Here is an 18,932-nt window from a genome sequence, read left to right as displayed (position 1 = left end):
TTTTAAGGACTTTATCTCCATGGTAACTCTCCTTCCCAGAGTGATAGAGAGCAACGAAAATTTCACGTGGACACAAGAATGTGATAATGCAATTTATAAATTGAAGGAGGCTTTAACATCTACAACAATCCTGCCGTAAAGCCATCTTAACAAACCATTTATTCTTGACACGCATGCGAGCAATGAGAGGATCAGGGCTGTTGCTTCCCCAAGAAATAAAAGGCTAAGAATGTATCGTATCATACTAGAGCAAATGCCTGCCTAAACCGGATAGGAACTACTGTGTCACCAGAAAGCGCTGCCGGATAAAGTAAGTAGAACATTTCTCTAGTTACATCTACGGCAGAAAATTCATACTGCGCACTGATCATGTATAATTGACTCTTGACTTCAAGAATACCGAAGGTCAACTGCTCAGAGAGATACAGATACTCCAGGAATATGATATCACTATCCATCATCGAAAAGCATCAGCATCACACGGAAACGCCGATGCGAGATCATTCCCGGAAAGTTGCCGATATTGTTCAGAATCGAAGCGAAATACGAGCTGCGAAATATTTATCCAGACCTATGGAGTGACGAGAAAGTCAGAAAAGACCAGTTGGAAGACGGCGATATTGAATCCACGACTGACTTAATACAGTTCTTAAAGAAGAAACCTACCTGGCAGGACATTCCGATCCATAGCTTTAAGACGAAATAATGCTATGCTCTCTAAAACTCACTCCATTTTCAAAATGGCCTCTTGTCAGAAGTTCGAATCGGATGACAGAAAGGCATTATGATCGCAGCTGATACTACCAAATCCCTGATATCGGCAGCTTAAAGAACTACATAGCAGTTTGACAGAAGGTCGCTTCGGAATAATGAATACTTTAAAAAGTTCGAGAGCACTTCTACTGGTGTAATGCAAGAGATGAAGTGCGAAATTGGTGCCAGTATTGCGATACCATGTAGAGTCGGAAATTATCTAAAAAATGCAATCGAGGGAATCTACAACATTACAGTGTAGGAGCCCCTTTTCAACTCATCATCTTCGAGATCCTAAGACGTCTACCACGAATTGCTGATGGCAACAAATACATCATAGTTGCCATTGATTACTTTTAAAAACGGCTTGGGTCGTATCTTATTTGTGATCAAGGGGCTATCAGTAGCAGAGGTGTTGATACAGCATTGAATTTCCAGATCTGTAACGTATCTTTAGTTGCATTCCGATCAAAGAAGGAATATTATCTCGACTATAATTTAAAAAACTCTGCAATCTGTATGGCAAAGACTAAACCCAAACCTTACATCCGCAATCAGACAGCATGATAGAGAGATTTTAAACGAACCATCTTTAACAACCTCTCGCTTATGGTTTCCAAATACCAACGGGACTGGGACTAGAAGTTATGTTTGTTCTTACTGTTCTATTGCAGTGCTGTATACGAAAGTACCGGCTATTCCCTATCCCAGACACTCTTTTGTCGGGAGTTTCACCTGGCTAGGGATCTGTTGTTTGGTCGCTCTTAGGATGCGCCTTCATCGCCTGAGGAGTGCATTAAAGACCTCTAAAAGTTTGCAGTGATGAACAGTTTTATACGAGAGCGAGTCGGCGACGAGAAGATGAAGACCCAATACGACATGACGACTACAGGACTTAGGATTCAACGAAGGTGACAAGGTGTGGTAATGGAATCCGATTTGGAAGGCTTTTTTCCTAAACTATACACAGTCCTTAATATGCTGAACGATATTGTAAAGTCATCAAATTCTAAGCCTAAAATCGTTCATTACGATAGGCTAACACCTTACCATGGCCATAGTATATAGTCCCATAATGTAAATAATCCGAATAGTTTTGCTAAGAACATGGTCCTGTGGGTATATAAATTTGTAAATTCAAGCATTTATTTATTGATTTACTATTTCATTAGTAGTATATTATTGATTGAAATTATTATTTTAGTACTGCATTGATTGCTCAGTTTTAAGTATGATTTTCTGTTCAGAGATTACAATCCTTGGGAGAGGACAATGTTGTGAATTTTCTATATATGCGAATAATTTTAGTGAAATGATAAAAAAAATTCAAGTACCTCTTGTACGATGTAACATGAAATGTCTCAAGAGGGAAAATGTTTCATGAAATGTTTCGCCGAAAAAATAAATTTGCAGGGACAAGTTCATTTAACGTTGAGGTAAATGTCCATCTCGATAAACTGGCGACGGTTTTGGCGACTAATTTTGTTGTCAGATTTAGGGAGAAATCGATAAAAGTCGCCAAACTTGGCGACCATTTAGCAGCATTTGGGACCGATGCCCATGCCACTGTAATTGGTCTGATCCCCTTATGTAATTGTAACTGTATCCGTCCCTTATATGTAACTTTAACCGCGCATACCTTCCAGTAATTTCAAGGAAGGGAAAATGCTAGAGATTTCTCGGTGGCCAAGGTAAGACCGAAGAGAGCATCAATTCTCAGTTTTTCGTTCAAGGTAGCGTTCGGAGTACTGAAATATCTTTGAGCTAGCTTCTCTCTTTAGATGCACTTTGCATTGCGATGTGTTTAACATTCTGAGTAGTTTGGAGTAGAAACTACTGTTTGTGCTTTATCATACTGAAAAGAACTGTACGAGTACTTTCTTTAAAAAAGCTCTAGAGTTGTAATTTGTTTCCTTTGGGAAATTAAATTTTGTCAAGCAATCATCGGTTCTGTGTGCACTCAGTACATTATAAACCCGTACGCACGTTAAAAAAATAGAAGCATTATAAAAATTAGTTGTAGTCGTTTTTACAGATATATGTTATAATCCGTGTTGTCAAAAATTTGACAACATAGTATTTTTGAGTGTTGTAAGGGACTATGCGTTACTTGAAAAGTGATACATCGCAATGATTCGACGTAAAAGTGAGGACATTGCAAGCATTACAAGAGTTATTTGAAACGTAATAATTTTGTAAAGTACTTGAATGCAAAAGTGAGGATAAGTTATACGCGTTACAGTCGGCGCCGCTTAATGCGATCCTGTTTATCCACGGTTATTTTGATAACATTAACCGAATGATAACATTAAACGAAGAGGAAAAAGTACCCTTCAAAATAGCAATGCAATTTAAATAATTTAATACAAATCCAACAAGAAATAAACCAATAAATTCTTTCACAATATTTTAATTAGAAAATGCAAAAACTTGTTTATGAACTGTTGAGTATGTCTTTAAATAAAGTTCATTTATAAAATGTCGTGAAATTTGGGGAAATTATTCTATCAATATACCCTCAGTCTTAATACTCGGAGAGCATCCCTCATTCATTGGAAGAAAATGTAGAATTTAAAATTTTTCAAAAAAAGCAACCTAAGTTAAGAGAGATGGGGTCGTCTTACTTTTCATTCGAGTCTGTCACCATTAGACAAAATATAAGATATGAATCTTTTAAATTGAATTTACCTGCTGGGTATTAACAAATAACTAATATGAAAGCAACAGATTCGGTACTTAAGAATATTCGTGTTTTACTTTTGAATCGGATTGATTTAAATAATAAAAATACATTTAACTCATGACCTGTCTGATAAAAATTATTCAGCATTACGTTGTATATTTTCTTATTTCATATTTTGTAAAACTTTCAGGAATCTTTGATTGACAAACTTAACAATTTGAAAGCGGCCAGTGGCATGTAGAGAGTAAAACATTTTATCTTCGGACCGCGAGAGTGTCTGTCAAAAATTCTGATGATATGTGATTTTGCCTAGGCGTTATAAGCGTCTAAGCGATATTTGAAAAGTGATACACGGCAAAAGTGAGGATAATCTGAAAAGCGGTAGACCCTCCCTTCCCTGAAACTGAGTCGAGGCAGAAGTAAGGGTAAGTTATAATGCTATCATCCGAAAAGCAGAAGTCGAACAGTATGATATTGTTTAGCTTTGTAAGGGTCCATCGGTTATTAAAATAAGTTATGAGCGTCATCGATATCGTTTCAGTATTTATACAAATTGACAGCAATATCAGGTCTATGGCGCTGAGTCTGTGTACGTATGTATGTATATGATCGACTTTTGATCTGAAAAGTGATGCAGACACAAAAGGTAAGACTAATAAGTGCTAGTAAATTAATTGAAAGCAAAATGCTTAAATGTGGTTCAGTAAGGGGGTAGAAATACTATTATATTTAACTGTGAATTTGTCTACACTGAAGTATTGAATATTTGCATACATCTTCATTTTATTGTAAATGTTGTGTTGTCAAAAAAATCATTCATATATATACTTAACGTTATAGAGAAATGTGCTTATTTCATTTAAATAAGGTTCCAACTCACCTCTTAATATTCAATATAAATTTTCATCAGTAATTTGTGATCGATATTCAACTTAAATAAAATAAATAAATAAAAAATAATATATATATATAATCTGAAACCTCTCAGATTTTATATTAAGCACAAATGAGCATTTTTATAACGTTTTTTAACGTTTGTTACCTTTGTTTATTAAATATCATGTTCTTCGCACTTAAACTATAAAATTCAATTCAACAGCAATATCTCAGAATAATTTTAAAATAAGCATATCTTTAGAATTTCCAATATACAGTCTCGCGCGCTGGAAATAAAAAAAAATTTTTTTTTTCGTACAGTGTTGCTATTGCTAGCTTTGAAATCGTTCAGTTTTTTAATCAAAAATTCGTTGAAGTGTTACAAAATATGAAATCAATAATAAAATAAATTTCAAATTCAAATTAGGGTTTTCACATGCCCATATTCTATGGAAGATCGCGTTATTCAAATTTTGATGGTACCGTTGTTTCATGACAATGCGAGAAACACACATACAATTATGCAGATTCTTCATTATTTAAGCCCACCAGCGGCCGAGAGGCAAAGTCGCTGAACACTGGTAGTTCGGTCCGAGGTTCGAATCCCGCGAACGGGCTGGCTGCGGTGGCGTTTTCGTGGTTTTCCCCATGTGTAACGTGTATACGAACCAGTTTCCATTAGAAAGTCCTCCCCGAAGGCATCCCTCCTCTTAGGCAGATAGCTCTAGTGTGCTGTGCCATAATTGAATAAACCAAACCTTCATTATTTAATTTACTTTAATACAGGGCATTTTCGTTTGCGTTTATTCGTATCGAAACGGGCGGACCTGGGCGATTTAATAACAAAATCTGGAAGATAACACTAGCCAAAATCACATTAAGCGACTTCTACTGCGCATAAGCTAAAGGACTACCCCAGGCTTTGGATAAAACGTCATTTTGTTGCATTCTGTGTGATTCATCAATAAATTTTTACACTATTTTGTGAGATGATACATCTTTCCTTTTTAGATCGGGTATAAAAAAACACCGAATATACCGAACCAAATATTTAGTCCCTTGAAGTGCGTTATAACGAGGTTCGACTGAATTACTAAAGTTTAAATGGTTAAAAAGAGATGTACTGAGAATAAAACGATAGAAAATACTTAATCAAATATCGCCCAATAAATAATACTTTCAATCAACACGTTAGTTGTCACAAAAAATCGGTTTGAAAGTCGTCTACCAGCAACACAGTACCAAACGGCCTCGGTTCTTTGTTGACCTACGGTGGAGTCAGAAGACGGCACTTCTTGTCGTTTTACTTGTTTGTTTGTTTTCACCGGGCGGCGAAAAGAGTTGAACGTGATTTTTTCGTGTCATGCCTTTTTAAGGGGACCCCCTGCCACACACGTTTTTTTTTTACCTTTTTTTTTTGTCTCCTACTCAGCGGTGGGTGTTAAGGTTTTATTCATTCCAAAGATGTCTGCTTTTAAAAGCAACAGAATCGGCCGTTGGGTGTTTGTTGTTTTTATTTGAAGAATTTTGTTTGCAAGCAGGGCTCCATTAAGAAAACTGGGACCCCGGGCAAACCTTTCGAAACTCCCTTGTTTTTTCAAATGCCTCTGACGCAAATTCGTGCGATGTAAAATTTCCTAAAGGGCATATTTCGTATAAAGTATAGTGTTAAAATAAATATTAGAACTCTGTAGTTTTCATTCATAGTTATTTAAACCATTTCCTGTTTCTGTGCGTTTGGTTTCCATAGTTTGAATTTACAGAAATATAGTTACAATTCACTGCCCGAATTAAATTAATTTTATCTTCGACGCGGCAATGTATTCTTGTATCTTCTTCGACGCGGCAATGTATTCAATGTATGAGCTTATTCTCGTTTGCATTTGGCGTAATTTCAAGATATATTCAGCGCTCAGAAATGTGATATGTTGCTCTCAATCACATACGAACTTTAAATATCAAGTTTTGCTTCATCTCATAATATATTCGGAACCTCAAGTAAAGTAAAACTTGCGATTTATCCATTTAGCCAGAATCTAATATGTTGTTCCCGTTGATAGAAGTCTTCAGAATTTTAAATTGAAAAGTTTGGATTATATTTTAATATAGTTCTTCATTAAAAATGGTTATGAGCTTCAAATAAAGTATCACTTTCGGTTGTCCATTAAGGCTGTTATTGTACTTCCTGTAAAGTACGACTTCCGTTTGTCTAGCTGTACATAAAATCTAATCAAAGCTTCATATGAATGGAGGAAGTTTAAATATGGAACATAGAAGTTTCTAGAGGCATTACGTATTTTTTGGAAGCAGGAAAAATGAAAAATATGTAACGCCTTCGCCGGGAATAGAACCGCGGACCTCTGAATTACGCGCTGAGCGTGCAGACCACTACACCACGAAGGCTCACTAAGAAGGCGGGAGAAATACTTAAAAGTTTAATATATAAGAGTTATCGGGGAGGACAAAATCATAACACACATAAACATAGACAGACATGATTGTGGAAGTTAATTAAGCAGTTCAAAGGGCTGCACTCGGTTCATGATGCGGCGACTCTCATTCGTGCTTCTTCACTGAATCACTGAAGACATACTCTCAAATTTTTGGACCGAAAGCATTGCCTTCCTTAATATATATATATAGGTTGGGGAGAGGTACTAATATATAATCCTTTTTATACAGGTTAATTTTAAAGGCCCGGTGTTTGATTTTTAAAAAAGACGTAAAAACTACTAAAGAAACGAAGTTTCATATTTAACTCTTGCTTGTAAATTTAGAGATTTAAAAACCTAGAATTAAAAAAAAAAAAAAAAAAAAAAAAAAAAAACTAAAATTTATAGAATTTTAAAAATAGGAAATAAAACGTTACAGGATTAGAATTTTAAAAAATTACAGGATAGTATTAAAAAAATTACAAAATCAAAATTTAAGAAAGTTATAGGAGAAAAAAAGAACCTAGAATTAAACAAATTATACAATATTTTACATTAAAAAAAAGGAGTTCGAGATTAATAGAACCTTTGGTGCTAAAAAACATTTTCTCAACCAGGGGAGGGGGGGGGAATTTCATAGTTTCAGGGGGGACACGGTCAGTCTTTTATTTAGCTGTTAACTACTTAGTTAAAATTTCTCGATATCAAAAACTACTTTTATTCAAATTTGGGTATTATCAACATTTTCTATGCTTTTCTTAATTTATAAATACATTAAAAATTGAAATAAATTGAAATAAATGTATATGTATTTTTTGTGTTTTAGAAAGGGTGTTAAAAGATGTACCTAACAATGGGGAAAATGGTTGAGAACTTCTGGTATAATACTTTTATATATCCACAAATGCACATAAAACTTCGGAACCAAGTTGTCTTGGTATTTTTTTAGCTTATTGCTTTGTTTGACCCCCATAGAAATAAGTCTGTCGTTTTCCCAGCTAGAATCGTGTGAAGGCCGGAAAACAGTTCCCCACAACAAAAAAAAAAACAAAAAAAAAAAAAAAAAAAAAAAATTATGTTCGAAAGCATTAGAGATCTTTTGTTTCCAATAAGCTTCTTTGCAGATGACATAAATCAGCGTGACAACAGAAAAGTTCCTTAATCAGAAACATAAAACTGTCTTCGGCATCCAATAAATCATTTTTTAGACGACACTGCTACATTTGTATTATCAGATGTCAACGTGAAATGATCCCAGTTTCTGGACTCTATGAGATAATTTACAGAAAAGAACCAAACAGTTATCATAAAAATACACAATTTCCATTCGATTGAGAAGCTTAAAAATGCTTGGTTTCCTTATGTGTAGATACAACTTATGTTTTTAGCCTGAACTTTGGAGTTCAGGAATTGTTTCCAATAGCTGTTTAGCCCAATTTCTAGATGATTATACCATTTGTTCTCAAAGTGTGGGTCAGAAGTCAATTTTTGGTGCTTCGCGAGAAAGTCTGAAGGAATCTTTCGTTTGTTGTGTAATATCTACTAGAAAATAGTAAAGAATTATGTATGTATGCATGCATGCCTGTAAATTTTAATTAAAAATTTTCAATTTAATTAATTTCGATTTAATTAAAAAGTTTTCAATGTAATTCAAATTTCCAATTCATTCAAAATCTTCAATTAAATTAAAAAATCAATTTAATTCACAAAATTTTCGATTTAATTTTCATGCATGCAAATTTAATTCAAACTGAATGTGCCTGTTATTGACGAACATGTCCTGGAAACATACGTACGACAATCATAGGTATGTTAAAAGATCGAATGATCCAATATGAAATAAACAATAAAACTTTTCACAAACCTCATAGAAAAGAGTTAGTTATGAATTCGGCTTTGTAAATTGAACTACAGTGATAGTATCCATATTCAAGCTTATGTGGATGATATCCTGGTTATAATAACCGGGAGTATATATGTCATGATTCAAACAGAGATAGTCACGCTTTAATAACATTACAAAACTGGCCCTATGAGTGCAAGCTCGACTTCTCTCCGAAGAAATCAAGCACTAAATTGATTCTAAATCATGAAAAAAAAAAAAAAGAAAAGTGGAATGGCTTTAGAACCCCAACTGTAAAAATGAACCACAAAACTATTAAACGATAAGAGTGAATAATAGCTTACTCATTGACGAAAACTTAACATGTCGAATATTTAAAAACCGAGACAAGCAAAATCGTTAACAATTTGATCCAAATGTCTGCTTTATAAAAGAGCTACGGCAAGAATAGTAGTTTATGTCAGTCCAAACATGATAAACATACTCGGCTGTCAAAATGAGAGCAAAGAATCACCTTATTAGCGATGATAAGGTATTATAAATCAATTTCGACTTCAACATTCAAAATACTAGCCCGAGTACTTCGAGCCCGAGTAATCCTAGTCCGAGAATATTCAGTTAGACGTAAAAAGCTCAAGACTGACCAGATGGGACGATTTTGAGCTATATGATCTAAATAAAAGCAATAAAGGCAAAAAGCTTTATTGATTTATTTACATTATTGCCGACGTGGTAATCTGCTTAATGATGAGAATGCAGTAACTGAATGTGATAACCTAATTAAATGTGAGATCTACAGTTGATCTCCAAAACTAAAATTCTTGGTTCGGTTTTGGAGCAGTTGTCGAATCTGTATTATCCTTGGTCATTCTCTTGTTACCTCGTCATGTACGGATTTAGTTCTTTTAAATTTATTCTTAACTTTACGAATCGCTTTGTCTGTAGGTGAAGGTTTATTAAATTTTCTTTGAAATGTTTCTCTTACTTTGTTCAGTTTTCTTTTTTTCCACCCTCTTGATACTGGTAATCGTAACAAAGATCCGTTCTTCTGCATTCATTATTTAAGAATTCTGAAAAGGAATAAAAAATTACGTAAAAACTTTGATTTCGGAGTAACTTATACATGCAAATGACATTTAGTCTGCTTTTAGTACATTTTAAACATGATAATATTAAGAAAAGTTCGGGGCATTTTCTTGAGGGGGCGGGAAAGTGTTCGATTTTACTGAATATATCTACACTGCTCGCCATTAAAATTGCAACACCATGAAAGAAAGCAAATACAAAAAAGATACTTATTGCACATAAACAGTATGGCATGAAGACAAAATGATTAAATTTCTAAGCATTTTGGAGGTTTACAGGGGTGCGAAATTAGTAGAAACAGCTGCCACCCCTTGCAGCTAAATCGGTCCTTACCTGGTTAGACAAACTGGGCTTGGATTACAGAAATGGGCAACTGATTCTATGCTGCTTCAAGTCTATGCCACACTTCATCAACCGCCTCAGCTGGAGAGGTGTGGCAAGCCAGTCTCTCAGCAACCCATGACCAGATGTTTTCAATGGATGACAGATCTGGAGACCGTGCAGGCCAGGGCGGCTATCGAATACCATGTGTATCGAGGAAGGTCAGAAGATGATCTGCAACATGTAATCTTGATTTATCTTGTTGGAACATGGCGTTTGGGGGATTCGAAGATAGGGCACAACCACTGGACGTAAGATGTCAGAAATGTACCCATTTGCGTTCAAATTACCGTTGATCCGAACTAGAGATGTGCTTGTCGTATATCCAATGGCTGACCAAACCATCACAACAGGTGCAGGACTTCTATGCCGAATTCGAATGCAAGCAGGCGGTTTCCTCGGACACTCCAGACACGTATACGGCCATCAGAATACTGCCCGTAGAGCCGGCACTCGTTTGAAAAGGTGACATTGTGCCAGGTGCAGGGTCACCCTGCTGATGGTCCACGCTGCTGCGAACGTCGAAGCACCTTACGAGCTGATACTGGGATCCTGCAACAAACCCATTTCCTAACTGTTGGTCCGTAATGTGATCCTATAGTACTCACAATATGCCTGTTCTCTTTGGCGTTAGTCATGGGAGGGCGTTGAGATGCTGCATGCCATTCGGTATGACTCTCAGCAATCCATTGATTCCATATTCGCATGACAGTGGTTCGATGTCGATCAGTGCGGAACGATAATCTATACTTTCTATATGCAATGATCCTGCCTCTATCGAATTTCGAAACTTCATGGTAAACATTTCCTCTTCTTATTCGAGGCATAATACGATATTTGGAGCAAATTCCAACCTTACAAAGCACTTTACGATTGAGAAATCCACTAAACAACTTTTCTTTTATGCTGTAGAGACATTAGGTATTTTTTTGAAAGCAGACAAGATAAAAAATAGCAAACGCCTTCAGCGGGAATCGAACCACGGACCTCTGAAATACCGGCCCAGAGTGCAGAACCACTACACCACGAAGGACGCTAGGAAAGTGGGAGAAATACCTTATATACTCCTCTTTTTAAAGGGCGACTAGGGTTTTAGGGGACCTAATCGCCAAATCCTGGGTGCGGATCATCCACAACCGTTTTAGTTCGGGCGCCACTGTAGAGACAGGTATTTTTTTGAAAGCAGACAAGATAAAAAATAGCAAACGCCTTCGCCGGGAATCGAACCACGGACCTCTGGAATACCGGCCCAGCGTGCAGAACCACTACACCGCGAAGAACGCTAGGAAAGTGGGAGAAATACCTTATAATGCAGTGCTTCAGATGCCGTTTCTTCCTCCTGCATCTTCTAAATGGACTGAAATACTAATCATTTGCATAACCCAACTTCTTCCTTTTATGCGATTTTGACGTTCGTCTGATCATTCCTTCCTGGTGTTGCAGTTTTAATGGCCAGCAGTGCATTTACATTTAGGTAAATATTTTTATTCAGTTCAACATAAAACAAGTTTTTTTTTTCCTGTTTTTAATGAAAGGTTTAAATAAAATTCAGATTTCTAAAAACAAGAAATTCAATTTACCCTCCCCCCCCCCCCCACAAAAAAAAGTTTCAAGAAAAGCATCTTTTTTTGAATTGAAAAGTTAGAAATATAAATAAATATTAGCAGCCAAAATGTTAAACAAAATAGAAATGTGAAAAATACATTTAAATTCACATTGTAGAAACAAAAAAGGAATCGTGTGAAGGGCAATAATTTATTTTAAAAGAAAGAAAAAAAAATAGAAATATAATACCATATAATATAGCACAGCGCAACTTTTAAATGAAATTTTGATATAACATTTATTTAAAAGCATGTAAGATTTATATGTATAAACGTATTTATTTACTATAAACTTTTCACAAAATTAAATATAAGCTAAATGTTTAAACTTTACATTGTAACTCGTATTAAAAGCTGCAACATGCTTTAAATTTTGTCATAAAAACACGTTTCTGATAACATGAGAGGAAACACTCTTTCCTGGCCTGTTGTAACTTATATTGTGGTAAAATATAGCTTTCAGGCGATGCTATGTCAAAAGTATAGCACCACCTGTCCTGGAACTCTCATTTTCCTGGCAAAGTAATTTATCTCAGATTTAATCACAAGAATCAGTTGCTTAAAAAAAAATGTGTCGAAAAGGGTAAAAATCTTTGAGTCTAAATCTTCAAATTTAAAAGTATGAAGATAATTAAATTTGAATCAACAAACTCAGGAACTTAAATATGTATTATCTTTCAGATTTAGTCAATAAATTTAATAATTTGAAAGAAATGTTTTGCTATTCGGTAAAACTTAAGATATTTTCTTTCTTTTTTTTAAAAAAAATTGTAATTGATTAACAGAATAACTGATTTAAAAGTAATGAATTGAATTCTTCATATTATCCATTGGACTCATAATAGCCCCTTATCTTCTGTGCTTATTATCAATCTAGCGTGGTTTGGAGATCACAACAGGAAGGAATTTTCTTCGAAATCCGGACAAGGATAATCATTGCTTATTAATGATCTTCCAGGTAAAAGTCTTGCTGTTTGCTTTTATTTGGAAGGAGGCCATCGGTGACCCTCATCCCGCAGGTATTGAGTAGGTGGACGGAGTGTGTGCCCAAAACAGAAAATTAGTTGCGCAGATGTCCTTGAGGACGCCCCCTTGCTGCGGATATCAAGGACATGATCCATCATAGCAATCATCGTGTGGGTGATTAAATTGACATTGAATGGACGAACTCTTGAGAATTCCGAAAATGTTCAACATTTAAAAATCGATGAAAAACGTTCCACTACTCTCAAAGAATACCTACGTTGAAACGCGGGTCTCATTGAAGAGCTTAATGTCGTTTACAGTGTAGTTAGTTTTGTGAAGGCTCATATGCCAGATGTGAAATTAGAAATCACCAAACATTGTTGATAACCTTAATAAATAAATAAATAAAGGAAAAAAAAATATGAAAGTGTTTCAAAGTTTGTTTAGGGTCCCCCCCCCCTCCCCGCTGTCGCTAAGCTACCAGTCTGCACTCAATCCTGCTAACCCATTTTTTTCTGTTTTTAGCTTTCTTATTAAACATCTTTTTTTCGGATTTACGCCACACATAGTTCAACAGCAAACCCACAAAAAATTTGAAAGCAGAATCCCAGCATATGTTTAGAATTCCCGTTGCAGTGTTAAGTGCTAACATGATATCCCCCCTTCTTCAGTTCATTCATCATGTCAGTTTCATCACTAAAATAGCTTTACAAAATATTTTTGTCTTTTAATTATTAACGTTTTGTGTGCTTACTTTATTTATTAAATATCACGTTTTTAGCTCTTATCCCAAGTCAAATTTGATTCAACAGCAAAATCACAAAATATTTAAAAACAGCACATCTTTAGAATTTCCGATAGACAATCTCGCGCCCTGGAAATAAAAAGGTTTTAATCCGCACAGTGTTGAGTAATGTGTTTTAATTTCGCACAGTGCTGCAAGCTTGCCTGCCCGTCCACCCTTAAAACATAAAAAAGTATATTTAGGCACGTGTATCATTAAGTTTTATTTCATCATTTTCAAAATTTTGCTTCCGTTTGAGGAGTTTTTATTTTTCCATTTTCAAATTTCTATTTTTTCATTTGACCAGATTTTTCTTCTTTTACTTTACACATTATTATTATTATTATTATTATTATTATTATTATTATTATTATTATTATTATTTTTTCAATAAAAGAAGATTTCCAAATTTTTATTTGAAGAGAAATTTTTATTTTAATATTGTTAAGTTTTCATGTATTTTTTTAATTATTATTTTATAGTTTTCAGTTTTTTATTTATTTATTTTTGCATCTGAATATTAAAATTTTAATTTATTACTTTCCATTTTATTTTATGAATTATTTCGTTTATTTCAGAACAGGAAGCATGAAATATCAGGAATGTCCTTCTAGGGATTCGAACTCCGGAACGCAATGAAGAAGGAAAACATTCTTTATGATTTTCGAATTTTTATTTTTTTCACTTGAACAGAAGCTTATAGTTTGTGATTCTCAAATTTTCAGATTTCTATTTTCTGATCTGAACAAAAGATTATTTGATAACATTACTTCATTACCCGATAACAAAGGATTATATTTGAACATTAAAATTTTTATTATTTTCCCAAATGATTTTGATATTTATAATATTTTTCCTTCAGTAAAATTTTTTATTCTAAGACGTTTCCCATTTTCTTTTCCTTTCAACAGATGTTTTATTTTTTATGACTTTCGAATTTTTATTCCTCTTCCCGTTTGGGAGGGATTTAGATTTTATTTTTTGTTTATTTTGTACTGTAACAAATGTTTTACAAACAGTTTCATAAGTTTGAATAGAGCAATTTTTTTAATTTTTATCATTATTCTACCGCTAAGTTTGAAATATTCCTATTCTGTCCACATCCAAAGAAAAAAAATTTTTAGTTAAATCTTTTTACAATTATTATGTGCCGCATACCGCGTTAAGTACAAATAATAACTCTTTGCGAAAAATAGATCTGCAATGATAATTCCAAAGTTAATTAATTAGAGAATTTAGTTTATCTGATAACTGAAGTTCAATCATGTTCAGTCAGCCAAACATGGAAAGGAAGTCCTCGTATCCAAGGTAAACGGTATAAAAGTACCAATCTCCGGGCTGTGTATAGAAACCAAATCACGTGACTTATCTATGCAACAAAGAGAATGGCTTTTGTTGACCACATTGTAAACACCATCCGACGAAGAATATAATACCCTTATTTTGTGGCTGACAGACGTTTTTGCTTTGGAATATACGCTTTCTGACTGAAACGAATTTCGAATAGAATATTCTTTTCATTCTGAAATATAATTGTAGAATATTTTCCCATCGGCCTTGAGGATTTATGCGGTATTATTCTCGCAACATTGTCTGTTAATGAGCGATAGGTTACATTTCTTTTGCTTTCGCCCAACAAAGGTGAACAATGCTATCACGCAAAATCAAAATCAGATTTAAAAATAACTGTTTAACCTTCGGTAGAAATAGACATATTTAAAAATTAGGATTAAGGCAGCAACCAGGAAATCTTTATTGCTTGAAAAAAATCTGAATCCTTTTAAATTTTAAAAATTGCACCAGAGGCTTTTCAAATACTATCTTAAATAGCTGTTACATAATGAAATTATACACATGAAGTTTTTTAATGTTCTAAGCACCTATGCGTTACAAACGTTAGAAGCCTTATAAAAATAAGTTATAAATGTTAAAAAATAATATACAGACCGCAAAAATAAGGATAAGTTGATGGATTAAACATTAAAGAATAATAACTTAATAACGTATAAATTGCGCCGGAGCCCACCGGAGCCCGGATCCGGTACTTCTCAATTTCTGAGGCAAATCGTGATTCTAGCCGGAACGCACCTGAGCCCTAAATAAAAGGGTTTCGACACTTCTTTTATGTAAATGGAATACAGTTTCAGTAGGCGAATTTTCTTTTAAAGATAAATATGCATTAAAAATTGGTTATACCTCCGAATGCATACCTGTCTTTCCCTGGAGGAAGAAAATGGACGGAGATGTTAAGCACTTTTAAGGAAAGGAGATCCCCCATGCGCATGTCAGAGGCTTATTCTCCAGGTAGTAATATAAATTCTGGTAAAATGTTTTCTTTCCAAAAGTACTAAAAATGGTTACTTTAGTCGTGCACATCCAGTGACCTCTCACTGCAAATTTCCTGTAGACTTGAACTACGCAACCAAATATGGAGGACAAAAATTGTCACTTGCGCAGATCTTATATTTTTTCTCATGCTATTATTGGATCGGAGTGTTTTGCCCACTCGCAATCTGCTTGACAGTTAGAGTTATATGAGCAGGGCATCGTGGTCAGAAAGCTTAGAACTCATCTGTCTTTGTTTTCGAAGCCACACTTCTCCATTAAAATTTCTTTCCTTACGCTCATCGTTCCAAAGAAAGAAGGAAATAATATAGTAGACTCTAATCACTAGTATTTCCCTGACCAGAACTGAAGCTTGGGTCAAACTCTAAAAGAAAATTTCAAATCTTTCACTTAAAATCAAAATGATTAATATTTACATTTGAAACTAAAAGAAAGCTCAGCTCGAAAACAAATTCATGGAATACAGATAATACTGCTACCAGAAAAGAAAAAAAAAAAAAAAAAAAAAAAAAAAAAAAATTACTGCTCGTTCAAGACTGACTTCACATTTCATGGGGCTCATAATAATTTTTCCTTTCACTCATATTGTTTCTAGCATTCTCTCTATTCTCATTAGTGACCCTTTAATCGTTTTACGTATTTCCACTGATGCTCTGGAAAAAGAATGTTTTTTATTTCTCTCATCCCTTAAAGTAGTATGTTATACATATATTCACGGCTTCAGTTCGGCCGGACACCGGCTAAGCTATTGCTTAGTTTTCTGAATGAAATTTAAGTCCAGCCGGAATCGAAATAAGACGAGGCCCGATATTTTATGTCTTTTGTTTAGTTATTTATCATGCATTTAATAATTTATTAAATTTTTATTTGTATCATTATATTTTATTGATGATGATGATTGGTGGGCTATATACCTGTATATAGCGCACAACCTGGAGAAGTTATCATTATATTTTATTGAATTTTAATTTTAATAAAGTGTAAAGCATTAATAATTTAATTATTTTTATCATTATTATTTTAGTTATTTAGTCATTCTATTTTTAATTAGTTATTTTATTCATTTAATTTTCCGTTCTTCGTGACAACCTTCCATACAGCTCTGCCAATTCAGATTTTAGAAATTAAGCCCTGCGTTAAAGAATGATTAGACGTAAAGTGAGGATAAGTTATACACCGCAAAAGGAAAGATAAATTATAAATGTTTATTGAAAAGGGATTGAACACAAAAGTGATTAAATGCAAAAGTGAGGATAAGTTAAAAACATTATAAAAGTAAGTAACAAACCGCAAAAATGAGGACAAGTAATAAACGTTATATGCATTATTTGAAACCTGGCTTACAGCAAAAGGGATTAGGATGCCACACAGCTAATCACACAGCAAAAGGGAAGATAAAATATGAGTGTTATAAACTTTATTTGAAAAGTGATTTGACGCTAAGCTAACATTATAAAAATAAATTATAAAACGCAAAAGTGAGGAGATGCGTTGTAGGTATTATACGCTTTATTTGAAAAGTAAGTAGACCGCAAAAGTAACGATTAGCTGCAAAAGTAACGATAAACTATAAATGTTGTAAAACTTTATTTAAGATTTAAATTCAGTATTAAAACAAGTTAATATGAGCACAAAATTTTGATAGCGTATTTGCATATTTTTTATTCAAGACGAATTTCGAATAAATTGTTAGGAATTTTATACAATGTAATTCGAGAACAAAGCTTTGCTAGAAAATTAAGATTACAGACTAAGTCTATTTGACATTGAGTAAATGGTTGTCTCACTAAATTGGCGAGATATCGCCAAGCTGTCGATGGTTTTGACGACCATTTGACGACACTTTGGTCCAGTTCCTGTATAACTATAACTGGTGCTGTAATTGAATAAATGTAATTGATCCCTATGTATTACCGTAACGGTATCTGGCCCTTGTATGTAACTATAACGGTATATGCCTTCAAGTAATTTCGAGACATGGAAGGTACTAGAGGTTTCTTGGCGGCCGGGGAAAAACTACATGAGCCCGGAGAGAGCATCAGTCCTTAGTTTTTCATTTCAGAGTCGAGTCTGGAGTGTTGAAATATCTCCGTCTGCACTTCACGCTTTAGATGCGCTTTGTACTGAGTTATGTTTAACGTTTTTAGTAGCCTGAAGTGTAACTACTGATTGCACTTTGTGATATTGAGAAGAGCTGTAAGAATAATTTTGTGCAAAGTTCCAGAAAAAGTAAAGCGTTTCTTTTGCTAAAATAAGTTTTATCAAGCTATCATTGGTTTCATTCAGTCCATTACGAATCCGTATGCACGCAACAATAGTTTAATGATTAAGAAAATAACCATCATCATAGAATGTAAAGGTCGAACTATTTTGGACAAAATATGGAATGCTATCTAATTCCGCATTCTATCTAATCTCATTATATTGCATCAGACGTTAAACAGGAACTTCATCTTATTCTAAATAAGCTAAAAACAGGAAGTGTATATTTTCGAAAAGCAACGCTTTTAACCGAAAAACAGGAAACTGCATAAAATTTTCGGGCCTGTTTTTAATATTTAGTGCTCAATTATAAAATTTAAGACCTTAAAACTAAAAATTCATTAGTTCTTCTAATAATATAAGGAGTATTAATTTAGAAGTCAAACAACAAAGATATGTTTTAAAATATGTTGTTTTCAAATTTTCACAGTGTACTAGAATGAACAATAATTTATGGATGCATTTCTGAAATCTGTTTGAAAAGATGTTTTTCAATTGACGATGAAATGTAATAAAAGTCTACTGAAACGAATCGTCATGTTGTTGTTGTTGTAATCAATGTAAACCGATGAAAAACAAAGACCGGGAACGGACTAAATTAAACTCACCTGTTTTATCGATAAAAAAACGGAACACAATTTAAAATTAAAACTATATGTATTTCCGATCATATAAAGAAATATATTTTTAAAATTTACTAAGTCCCAACTGTAAAACTTTTTAATGCCCTCCTAAAAGTCATATCTCTGTGCATTTGAAATACATGTTAAGAAAAGTTAGCATTTATCAATTAACTTTTACATTCAAATAAAACATATTCAAGTGGATTTACTTTCAGATGTCACATATTTAGATGATTTTGTTACTTTCATAATATAAAACCGTCAATATGCCAATTACAACCGTCAATATGTCA

At 33.9% G+C, this 18,932-nt stretch overlaps 1 protein-coding gene across 4 annotated transcripts in view; it reads right to left on the bottom strand.

Annotated features, from left to right (window-relative positions):
- The window catches only part of LOC146997197 (uncharacterized), a 919,946-nt gene that overhangs the window by 261,445 nt on the left and 639,569 nt on the right, over window positions 1-18,932 (bottom strand). For all 4 annotated transcript variants that reach the window (XM_085816963.1, XM_085816964.1, XM_085816966.1 and 1 more), the window contains one exon: window positions 9,573-9,657. The gene's annotated coding sequence lies outside the window, so the exon portion shown is untranslated. The remainder of the gene's footprint in view (window positions 1-9,572; window positions 9,658-18,932) is intronic.

Source organism: Stegodyphus dumicola, chromosome 5 (genome assembly GCF_044657685.1).
Source record: "Stegodyphus dumicola isolate Sdum_Otavi_A_Nest chromosome 5, ASM4465768v1".
In the NCBI taxonomy this organism is placed as follows: domain Eukaryota; kingdom Metazoa; phylum Arthropoda; class Arachnida; order Araneae; family Eresidae; genus Stegodyphus; species Stegodyphus dumicola.
This window is presented reverse-complemented; position numbering and strand designations above follow the sequence as displayed.